The 12,813-nt window shown below is 36.8% G+C and overlaps 1 protein-coding gene across 14 annotated transcripts in view; it reads left to right on the top strand.

Annotated features, from left to right (window-relative positions):
* The window catches only part of Tenm3 (teneurin transmembrane protein 3), a 2,741,632-nt gene that overhangs the window by 882,042 nt on the left and 1,846,777 nt on the right, over positions 1-12,813 (top strand). For all 14 annotated transcript variants that reach the window (XM_060381770.1, XM_060381769.1, XM_060381766.1 and 11 more), the window contains exon 4: positions 7,976-8,032. The gene's annotated coding sequence lies outside the window, so the exon portion shown is untranslated. The remainder of the gene's footprint in view (positions 1-7,975; positions 8,033-12,813) is intronic.

Here is a 12,813-nt window from a genome sequence, read left to right as displayed (position 1 = left end):
AAGACCTGTTTGAGAAAAACTTCAAGTCTCTGAAGAAAGAAATCGAAGAAGATATCAGAAGATGGAAAGATCTCCCGTGCTCATGGATTGGTAGGATTAACATTGTGAAAATGGCCATACTGCCAAAAGCAATCTACAGATTCAATGCAATTCCCATCAAAATACCAACTCAATTCTTTACAGACCTTGAAAAAAAGATTCTCAGCTTCATATGGAGAAACAAAAAACCCAGAATCTCCAAAACGATCCTGTACAACAACAGATCATCTGGAGGTATCTCCATTCCTGATCTCAAGCTGTACTACAGGGCAACAGTAATAAAAACTGCATGGTACTGGCATAGAAACAGAAAGGAGGATCAATGGAACCGCATAGAAGACCCAGAAATAAATCCACACACCTATGAATACTCGATATTCGACAAAGAAGCCAATTCCATTCAATGGAAAAAAGACAGCATCTTCAACAAATGGTGCTGGACCAACTGGATGTCTACATGCAGAAAAATGAAAATAGATCCATATTTATCACCCTGCACAAAACTAAAGTCAAAGTGGATCAAGGACCTCAACATAAAACCAGATACCCTAAATCAATTGGAAAAAAAGTGGGGAGCAGCCTAGAACTCATTGGCACAGGAGACAACTTCCTGAACAGAACACCAACAGCACAGGCTCTAAGAGCAACAATCAATAAATGGGACCTCATGAAACTGAAAAGTTTCTGTAAATCAAAGGATACCGTCATCAAAACAAAACGACTGCCTACAGATTGGGAAAGAATCTTCACTAACCCTTTATCTGACAGAGGACTAATATCCAGTATATATAAAGAACTAAAGAAGCTGAAAAGCAGCAAACCAAGTAACCCAATTAAAAAATGGGGAACAGAGCTAAACAGAGAATTCTCAACAGAGGAATATCGAATGGCAGAAAAACACTTAAAGAAATGCTCATCCTCATTAGCCATCAGGGAAATGCAAATCAAAACGACCCTGAGATATCACCTTACACCCATCAGAATGGCCAAGATGAAAAACTCAAGCGATAACACATGCTGGAGAGGTTGTGGAGAAAGGGGAACCCTGCTCCACTGCTGGTGGGAATGTAAACTGGTACAACCACTCTGGAAAGCTATCTGGCGCTTTCTAAGACAAATAGGAATAGTGCTTCCTCCAGACCCAGCTATACCACTGCTAGGTATATACCCAAAGTTTGTTCAAGTACACAAAAAGGACACTTGCTCAACCATGTTTATAGCAGCTCTATTTGTAATAGCCAGAACCTGGAAACAACCCAGATGTCCATCAACGGTGGAATGGGTACAGAAATTGTGGTATTTTTATACAATGGAATACTACTCAGCAATCAAAAAGGAGGAAATCATGAAATTTGCAGGCAAATGGTGGGATCTAGAAAAGATCATTCTGAGTGAAATATCCCAGAAGGAGAAAGACAAACATGGGATATACTCACTTATATAGACCTATAAGATATGATAAACATAATGAAATCTATACACCTAAAAAAGATAATCAATGGAGCGGACATGGGGTAAGATGATCAATCTTCATTTAGAAAGACAGATGGGATGTGCATTGAACGTATGACAGGAGTCTACTGAGCGCATCTGAAAGACTCTAACTAGCAGTGTTTTCAAAGCAAAGACTCATGACCAACCCTTTGGCAGAGTACAGGGAATCATAAGAAAGAAGGGAAGTTAGTCTGATGGGGAAAGGATAGGAGCTCCACAAGGACCAAATATATCTGGGCACAGGGTCTTTTCTGAGACTGACATTCAACCAAGGACCATGTATGGATATAACCTAGAACCTCCACTCAGATGTAGCCTGTGGTAGCTCAGTAACCAATTGGTTTCCCAAAGTGAGGGGAACAGGGACTATTTCTAACAGGAACTCAATGACTGGCTCTTTGGTCTCCCCACCCCCGAAGGGAGGAACAGTCCTGTTAGGCCACAGAGGAGGGCTTTGCAGCCAGTCCTGAAGATACCTGATAAAACAGGATCAGATGAATGGGGAGGAGGTCCCCCCTATCAGTGGACTTGGAAAGGGGCACGGTGGAGATGAGGGAGGGAGGGAGGGAGGGACTGGGAGGGAATGAGGGATCGGGACATGGCTGGGATACAGAGTTAATAAAATGTAACTGATAAAAAAAAAAAGAAAAAAAAAGAGTTTACCTCAAACCAAATAAAAAATAAATAAATAAATAAAAAATAAAGATGTAAAGTAACAAAAGCAAAAAAAAAAAATAAATAAATAAATCACTCTTAAAATATTTTATGGGACCTAGGCCCCCTACACATATGTAGCCAATGGGCAACTTGCTCTTCATGTGGAATCCTTAGAAAACACGGAGTAGGTGCTGTCTCTGACATGTACTCTGTTGCCTGCTTTCTGACAATGACCCCTGGCAGGGCTGCCTTGCCTGGCCTCCATGGAAGAGGATGCACTCAGTCCTGATGCCACCTGATGTGGTGGGGTGGATGGGGGAAGCTCCCCTTTTCTGAGGTGTAGGGGAGAGGATAGGGAGAAAAGGAAGGGAAAGTGGGACTGGGAGGAGAGGGGGAAGGGGGCTACAATCAAGAAGTAAAGGGAAAAAATAAAATAAAAATAAATAATTTGAAATGTTTTATGGATAAATCATGTATGTAATATTATAGTATGGTAGTTTTTCCTCCTTGTCTACCAACTAAAATATATTATCATGTATAGTTAAAGATGTTTTCAACTTTATTGTAAATTTGCCAAACATATTTTATTTCAGGAATATTGTTTGCCTTATAGCTCAAGTTTTTAATTAAAAAATTCTGGTAAAAATACATAAAATACTTTAGATTGTATGATGTTAACAGATTTTGATCACTAAATATAGATGTTTTTCAACAACATAATACACTTCTAATTTTATATTTAATACCAATTTATTTTTTTAATTTTTTATTTAACTTTTATTAATTACACTTTATTCCTTTTGTATCCCCTCATAAGCCCCTCCATCCTCTCCTCCCGGTCCTACCCTCCTCCCCTTTCTGCATGCATGCCTCTCCCCAAGTCCACTGATAGGGGAGATCCTCCTCTCCTCTCCTTCTTTCTGATTTTTTTTTTTTTGTTCTTCTCAATGCAGTTTATTCAGGAACCTTGAACAATCTTCTGACCCTGGGGAAAGCCAGCCCACAGCTTAAATAGCCTCTGGGTAGCCAACCCCAGCGTGCCACGTGGGCAATGCAGATAGGTCCACATACATGGAAGCAAGCCAGATCCTCAGCCTTAGCCAAATATGGAGTTGTTTGTGACAGAGAGCACTCACCATCCAGAAGGTGGAAGGCGGAAACCAGCTCCATCTTTAAGGCTAGGCATTACGCAGCTCTCTACAGTTCCCCCTTTTTGTTTTAGATGCATCAGGCAAGAGTAGAGGTCTGATCTCTGATATTAGAAATAAATTGGGACTTTGTACCAATGTTCATTTAGGTGTTGTCCACCCAAAGAGTATCAGACCCGTCCGATGCCTTTTTCTCAGAGGTGGGACCTGGGGCATCAACCCGCATGCAATCAGACATGCTCTTCTATGGGTCCAAGCGGCTGACCCTGAGTGCAGTGCTTAGCCTCACATCATGAGCGTAACATTTTAGCTTTTTATGGTAGCCAACCATGCTTGGGGAGACTGTCCTGCTTCAATGGCTGTAAAGGCCTGAATGGTCATGGCTGCATCACGCTGTTGTGAGACTCTAATCTTGCATATACACCACAGGCAAACCAAGGAGACCAACACCAGAAGGCCTGCTAATGCTCCCATGCCCGCCCATTCCTTCAGATGATTCATGGCTGCAGCAATCCATGATGATAATCCTGTGGCTAGTCCTGCGTCCACTCTGGTAGAATTTGCCGATAAATACCAATTTCTACAGTAGAAAATACTTTGGAATAATACAACTTTTTAAAACGACATTGGATGGCAATACTTGAAAATACTTCAAAAGTTACCTTACCTGTGTTTTAAGCTTGACTAGAGAAAGAAAATAACATAGATAAACAAGTAAACTGGAAATATGTAATTATGATAAACTATTACTTATATCAAAATCATGTTTAACGTAGTTAGAGCACATTTGCTCATCTGAGGCTCCTATCTCCAAACGTCAAATGTTAGCACATATTCTGGAATAACCAAAGCAACTATTGCCAGGGTGGAAGAAAACAATACAGAAAGGAACAGCATGGTGCAAATTATGCGAAGGGACAAGTGGAAAAAAACATTCAGTGGGTCTCTAATTAGTAATGAGGGAGAGAAGGAGAGGAGATAAATATAGAAGGAAGAAGAATAAATAATAGTAAGAATGTCTGCAAAAGTAATGAAGGGTCATGCTATTAGCAATTTGCCTGATGAAAAAGAAATCTATAATACACTTAAGTCTCTATGTAAATATGCTTCCGTAGTTTAAGTGAATTTTTTTTCATCTAGGTTGACAATGCTCCCTCCAAGAGCCAAAGACTCTCTAACAAAAGCCTCCATACCAGACATAAGTACTGAGTTGTTTGAAGGATGATTCCCTCTTTTGAGTCATTTGTAAGAATAGTTCACTCTTTTGAGTTGATGGTTATGACAGTTCCCTTCTCTGAGTTGCTTGTAAGGCTAGATCAAAGATCCAAAAATTCTAATGCTATTACTATGCCCTTAGTTACTCCTGCCCAAAGATTGAAGGTGGGCCTGTACTGCTGAAGACACTAGGCACTCCAGACACAGGTTCCAGAGGCCCCCGAACTGCTACTGACTTCAACACTTCCTCCCTGAGGATGAATTTTGATGATACCAGAAGTTGTCATGCAAGCTTCCAAAAGAGAATAGCAACAGACTGTGCCACTCACCAATGATGCCTGTGAACCAAAGGACCAGCAGGACATGAAAAACCTAAGAATAGAGTAGTTGCATGTATGCTCATGTATACTCAGTTGGTAACCAACCATTTTCTATTTGAACTGAAGACATACTTTCTTGAGGGGAATAATGCTGGTTATGGAAACCTAGAAAACTACCCAGGGCTTGTGGTCACGGATCTTGGAGGCGAGCCTAAGCAAAAATTTTGTTGTTTTGAACATTTTCAGATAATTTTATCTGTGTTCGTAGATATTTAATTAAACTGTATCATTTCCTTCTGTGTTGGGTATATTCCAACCATGAAAACTGAAATTAACATTTAAGAAATAACTCAAGAAAAAGTCTCATTTTGCCCTAGTGATCTGGGTAATTCTTGTAAATTGCTCTTTGGGCCTGAGTAACTGAGATAATTACCAGAGATACCTGTTTCGGGTCAAATACTGAAATAGATAGAACTCTACGTCAAACACGTAATAAGCACTTCATCTTTTCTGCCCCAAATTAGTTTAGGATACAGGGAAACGCTGTATTTAATCTGTGGATCCTTTCATATATTCTTTGTGTGTTCAGAGTATGTCAAATTGATTAGACCACCTTTCCAACTTGCTATTTTCAAATTTATTTGATGGATTAGGACAGGTTTGTTACATCAAAGAGAAAATCAGAAAACCAGGAAAGCCTGAAACTCTAAACACAATAGACTACAAATGATTCTTTGTTTATTCACTATAACTCAATAGTTATGTTTCTTATAAACATGTGGAAAATGAACACAGTGTCTGCTCCAACTAGGACATTCTAGATTTTTTTTATTCTGTAATTAAAATTTAATTTTTTTAAGAATAGTGTTTTGTACCCCTTACTAGGAACCCACTTGGAAACGGAGCAGACAATGGGCTTCCTTTGAACAGGAAGTCTAGGTCTTCTCCATGTTTTGGTTTGGTTGCTCCCTTGTGGAGCCCCTGTCCCCTCCAAGTCGTTCTATCTTCTTTCATAAGATTCCCTGCACTCTGCTCAAAGTTTGGTTATGAGCTTCAGCATCTGGTTTGATACACTGCTGGGTAGAGTCTTTCAGAGGCCCTCTGTGGTAGGCTTCTGTCCTGTTCCCTGTTTTCTCCCTCTTCTGATGTCTGTCCAGTTTGCCTTTCTGAGTGAGGATTGATCATCTTACCCAGTGTCCTCCTTCTTGCTTAGCTTCTTTAGGTGTACAGATTTTAGTATGTTTATTCTATATTATATGTCGAGTATCAACGTATAAGTCAGCTTATACTGTGTGTGTGTCTTTCTGTTTCTGGGCTACCTCATTCAGAATGATCTTATCTGGATCCCTCCATTTGTCTGCATATTTCATGATTTCCTTGTTTTTAATTGATGAGTAGTATTCCATTGTGTAAATATACCATAATTTCTGTATCCATTCCTCAGTCAAGGGACATCTGGGTTATTTCCAGATTATGGCTATTACAAATAAGCTACTACAGATATGGTTTAGCAAATATCCTTGTTGTGTACTTGAGCATGTTTGGATATATGCCTAGGAGTGGTATAGCTGGATCTTGAGAAAGCACTAATCCTATTTATCTGAGAAAGCACCAGACTGATTCCCAAGGTTGTTGTACAAGTTTACATTCCCACCAGCAGTAGAGGAGGGTTCCTCTTTCTCCACATCCTCTCCAGCATATATTGTCACTTGAGTTTTTGCTCTTAGCCATTCTGATGGGTGTAAGGTGAAATCTCAGGGTTGTTCTGATTAGCATTTCCCTAATAACTAAGGATGTTGAGCATTTCTTTAAATGTTTCTCTGCTTTTCAATATTCCTCCGTAGAGAATTCTTGGTTTAGCTCTTTACCTCATTTTTAATTGGATTACTTGATTTGTTGCTTTTTAATTTCTTGAGTTCTTTTTTGTATTCTGGATATTAACCCTCTGTCATATATAGGGTTGGTGAAGATCCTTTCCTATTCTGTAGGCTGTTATTTTGTTCTGATGACAGTGTCCTTTGCTTTACAGAAGCTTTTCAGTTTCATGAGATCCCGTTTATTGATTATTGATCTTAGAGCTTGTGCTCTTGGTGTTCAAAACTAAAGTCCAAATAGGTCAAAAACCTCAACATAAAACCAGACACATTCATCCTGTTAGAAGAAAAAGTTGGGAAGAGGCTAGAACTCATTGGCACAGAAGACAACTTCTTGAACAGATTTCCTTGTTTTTAATTGCTGAGGAGTATTCAATTGTGTAAATATATCACACTTTCTGTATCTGTTCCTCCATTGAGAGACTACTAGGTTGTTTCTAGTTTCTGCCTATTACGAATAGAGCTGCTATGAACATGGTTGAGCAAATATCCTTAATGACTGTTGGGGCAGATTTTGAGTATATGCTTTGGAGTGGTATAGCTGGATCTTGAGATAGCACTATTCCTAATTTTCTGAGGAAGTGTGAGATGGATTTCCAGAGGAGTTGTACAAGCAATGGAGGAAGGTCCTTCTTTTCCCACATCCTCTTCAGCTTGCATCATCCCTTGAGTTTTTTATCTTAGCCATTCTGATGAGTGCAAGGTGAAATTTCAGAGTTGTTTTGATTTGTGTTTCATGAACTCATTGGTGAGCTCTTTAATCACCTCCTCCTGTACGTGGGAGGGTGCAGCCTTGCCAGACTACAGAGGAAGATGATACTGCCAGGCCTGATGAGACCTGATAAGCTAAGGTCCCATAGAAAGCACAGAGGAACTCCCCTATCAGGAGACTAGGATTAGGGCATATGGGGAAAAAAGGGAGTGTAGGTGGGACTGGGAGGAGAGCGAGGATGGGGCTGCAGTGGGGATAAAAAGTGAATAAACTGTAATAAATAAACATATAAATAAAATGAAATTTAAAAATAATTGTATTTTGTAACATGCAGTGAACACTGAGAAATAATTTTCAGTTGGCTTTTCTAGTTTTCATTTGAAAAACAAATTAAAAAACAATATTAAAGTTATATATGCTTTCAGTTACGGTCATAGGGGAATCTTCTTAGTTATTTAAATTTTGAATTTATTATGTTTTTAATTAATATATTCATGTTTTTTGACTTTTTAACAGGCAATAACTTCAAACTCCTGTAGTGGATAAATATTTTGCTCAAGAAAAAAGAAAACAGTAAGTATTTACATACCTATATGTGTACACACATGCACATATATATCTGAAAAATTTAAAAATACTAAGATCCTCCAATATTTGGAACCCGATTGTCATTCAAACTATTTAAAATATCTTAATATGATATTTATAATTTAAAATAACTATTTTAAATTATTTTCATTCGAATTAGTTACTGTAAACGTTGAATCAGTTAAAATCAAGTCATTTTAATCTTGAAAAAATAAATATTATAACAAAGACATTCCATTTGTCAATTGTTTATGTCAGCTCTGTTTGGAGATTATCCAACACCGATTTCCTTTCTGCTTTGCTAATTGCACAGTCTCACTTTTCCCTAAGTATTTTACAATTGATCATGTTTTGGCTTGTAGAACATGTCTCTACAGTTTTCTTTAGAACAATCCAAATGGTTTATAATGTCGAAGGTGAGAAGTTTTTGCAGGAAATGTATTTCTCCTTGCACAGGATAAGCAAAGGAGCTCCTTCTAATTGAAGCTGGATGGCGAAGGAAGATGGAGTCAGTGGTTTGCACTTTTGCCATTAATTTTCATAGTGGCTTAAACCTGTTTCTTTCAGCTGTGAACACACGCAACTTGTTTGTCCTGTGCTATCTTTGTCTCTTCTTTACATTAATGTAATTACTTGGCAATTATCTCAATTCTAAATGGAGCAGGGGAATATCAGCACGCTGCAGGCTCTCTGCTCACTCAGGAATTAAAGCAATTTAGAATGGGAGGCTGCAAGTGGAAACGCTATTTCAATGAAAAGCAAGCAGCATCTTACAGTCAGTTTTCTATATCACTAAAACTTACAGAGATACAACAGTGCTCTGAATTCTGGGTTTTCTAAATACTTCATCTTCATGGTAGTTTTCCTACCCAAATCGATTTCTGGTGTGTTAAACACTATAGGGTATGCTCTGGCTTCTCTTCTCACTGATGCTATTTCCTGGATATCATACTGACTCACAGTTGAACTATTTGGCAATATTCCCGCCCACTGATTTTCAATTTGGCATAGCCTCCACAGGCAATTAAAGTGTCTTTCTGTATTGCAATAAATTCACTATTGTTATGTTATCAAATAGATAACAGTGTCATGCTTATGAAATGTTTATATAACACATTTAGAGATATGTCAGGTTTAAAAAGAAATTACCCTATTTTAAGAATTCCAAATTTGCTTTTGTTTTATTTATAGAATTTGATATTATAATTTAGTAAGTGCATTTATTTCTATTTTAGAAGATATAAAACTAGTGTAAAGCTATATTTACAAAATTGATATAGTGTGAAATTATAAGTCAAATAACTGAAAGTATGTCTCTGCCCTTACTAAATAGAGAGTTTGAGATCAGGCAGCAGCTATAACTTCACAAATAAGAAACTATGTTTATTATACAGTGAACAAATTGACGTCACCAGTAGGAGGGGTACATGCTGTATAAGTAAAATTTAAACCAACTTAGGTAAGATTTCTGTGATTTAGAAGATATTTCTAATGTGTTTTTATTTTGCAAATCGTGTCTATTTCTTTTCAAGAACCAAACAAACATCAGCATATGTATATAGACATAATCTATGTATTATAAATATAATATGCAAATTTAAACTTGCATATATTTACACACAACACCTATAAATATATATATATATGTATTCGTGATGATGTGTATTTTGCAGACATATATGTATGTATAAATAATGCATACAAACACAAACACATAAATATATATAAACATATGCATACGAATATGCATATATATATACCTACAAAAATGTTTTTAGAGCCAAAGGAGGAGCCACATATTTTAGACAAAATGTTCATTTTTGAATCATCTAATTCCATCTAATCTCTAAATTCTTGGTGTGAATCTCATCACTTATTTATGATTCCATTAAGAATCTCTTGGGCAATGAGGTACACAATCACAGATATGGAAAAGCACAAAGGAAATAGTCCTTTCCTGCCTCCTGGATGCTAATAGGATTCAAGAGCAACACTTTCAATATATTGTGATAGAAATCGGTCAGCTGACAGGTAGGTACTTAGTTGCCTCTTTCTTGAGAACGAAGGCAAGTCTTGCTGGTAAAGCTTTTACTTGGACCACAAGAGCTGCATACAACAGAAAAGACAGTGGTGAGAATATACAAAGTGTGTGTTTGAAGGTCATCAGGGATAGGATCGCATAGGCATCATTAGGCTATATAGGAAGGGATGTTTTAAGGTTCTCCATTATATACCCAAATCAAGATGGTAGGAGAGCACCGTTCACTGCTCAGAGAGGATGGAATCAATGCCAGGACCATGAGAAAGGAGGGAGTGACACACTGTAGCTGCAGCTTTGCAGGAGAGTCTTTATTTTATTTCACTTGTTACCTTCATGACTCTAGTGGATTTAGGAAATTAGGAAATGTTAGAATAATATATGGGAAATCCCCCAAATGGTCCAGGACCAAATTTTACAACCATGGGGAAAGGTTATGTAAAAAAGACAAGAAGCAGCTGTAGTAAAAAGAGAATACTCAGGAAACAACTGGAATCCTTCTCTGAGGGGTAAATGACAGTTTAATGAAAGGTAGTGTCAACTGGGGTGAAAGAGAATGGTAAGAAAGAAAGAAAGAAAGAAAGAAAGAAAGAAAGAAAGAAAGAAAGAAAGAAAGAAAGAAAGAAAGAAACATCCTATCCTGTAGGTTTGGCCCATGGAGATGAGGATGATTATTTGAGGTTATCTCTCTCTCAGATAGCAAATTTGGAGAGTAATCATTGATTAGAATATCTCAGAAAAAAATAGAGTGTGATGTAGAAAAGTGATCAATTTTAAAATGAGTATTGAGGAAAGCAGAAAGGTTTAAAAACAATCTAGGGGACCAGTCTCTTGTTCTTATTAAGGGTAGCTGTTAGGGGCGAACGAGGATTCTAACTCAGAACCAGTTGGCTATGTTCTCTGTGAACTTTGTCTCACCTGTTGAACCTTCACAGCAGCACTAGATTCATGTGACTATAAAATTGGAATTGGTCAAAACCCCAAATTTGAAAAGTTTAGTTATATTAGCAGCATTCATCATGTAAGGGCTGAAAAGCCAAATGTGGTGAGTGCTTCCCATTGGAAGCCAAGATAGCATTGAGAGTCATATTTTAATTATATCTAGATTTGCTAAGTGTTCACAAAATACAGCTTTGAATCATGAAATTTAATAAAATTAAGGATATTTTGGCATTTATGCCTATTTGACAGTTTTGGGAGAGGGACTATATACTATAATATTCTAATATTAGTCTATCATATAGTATCAACATTTTCTTTCAATGAGAAACTTTTATATCTCCAAGTTTATTAATTCAATCTTTACTAATTCAAAGATTTTCTTTTTTCTAAGTGAGAGCCATAGGTGAAATTAACTGGACTTTATGGGAGAGATAGAAAATGCCGGTACACCAGAAGGATTACCCTCTAGGACAAGACCATTTTCCTAAAACATTTCATTTTCTTTTTTACTTATTAAGAACCACAATTTCAGTTTTTTAATTACTAAAGTTCATTGATGCTATCTCTCACTAAAAGATAACAGCTGAAACTACAAAATCTCATTAGAGTGCAAATTTCAGTGTTCAGTATTTAAGACATAGTTAGTTCTCTATGAAACTCCCATCTCTGTGTGTCTGTTTACACACACACACATACACACACACACACACACACACTTTTGATACCAATATTTCCAAATTTGAGACATGAGAAGTATTATTTCTTAGGGCACTGTGTCTTGCTTATGGTAAAATTTGATTAGTTGCATGCAACCTCAATTCACTTGTTGGGATTTGTAGGCTATAAAGTAAAATGTGCACCCTTGCATATCTGTATTTGGTCATCTATGAACCATATTCACCCATGAGAAATTGAACAAGAAATCAGTTTGACATAGACTAAGAAAAGTAAAATATATTAATTTATAACTTTAATATTGGCCTGGTTTTAAAGAAATAATCGTCATGACATTATCTGGTAATTATAAGCTATTTTTATTCAGAGCTTGTCTAACACTATAATATATAGTATAAATACATATATAAACATATCAGCTTTTACATCAAACAAATCTATGTGATTCTCCATCTCCTAATTGGTGAAAGAGCTTACTGGTCCTTTTAGTGTAATTCAACCTTAATATTCAAAAATTAATTTGTAATTCTCTTAAGGGAAAAATAGCTTTCTGGTCAGTCTCTTTGTTTACATAAATTTTTTTCAATGCAAAATATTTAAACACATTGCTTTTTCATTACAACACATCTATGTCTCTGTAAAATACTTAAGGTGCTATGTTTACCCTGCAGAATATTGTCCTTAGCTCCGTTCCAAAGCCCTTATTGCCCTCGCTGGTCCACAATAACTCACATCCTGTGTTTTGATCTACAGCTTCAAATTTCCTTTCACTTTGCAATTTTTACCCTCCAAGTGTCTTTGCATTCTCCTTGTTTATGTATCCAAATACTTTCCTTCATTCAAATTACCTTTTCTAGTAGCCTTAGACCCTACCCATTATTACTCTTGTCATATGAAAATTATTAATTTGAGACATGTGCTCTTCCCTGATAACTATATTTGACTTAAATTTATTTATTGATTATGGCCTACTTAAGTCTGTTATTTCTATCCCAATTAGCTTACTTGAAATCACCATTGTAGAAACTTACAAGATACATTAGTGAAATGTAAATATATCTACTGATGGAGAATTAAGTTCAGGTAACATAAAGTACTACATATATGACCA

Source organism: Meriones unguiculatus, chromosome 4 (genome assembly GCF_030254825.1).
Source record: "Meriones unguiculatus strain TT.TT164.6M chromosome 4, Bangor_MerUng_6.1, whole genome shotgun sequence".
NCBI classification, from domain to species: Eukaryota; Metazoa; Chordata; class Mammalia; order Rodentia; family Muridae; genus Meriones; species Meriones unguiculatus.
This window is presented reverse-complemented; position numbering and strand designations above follow the sequence as displayed.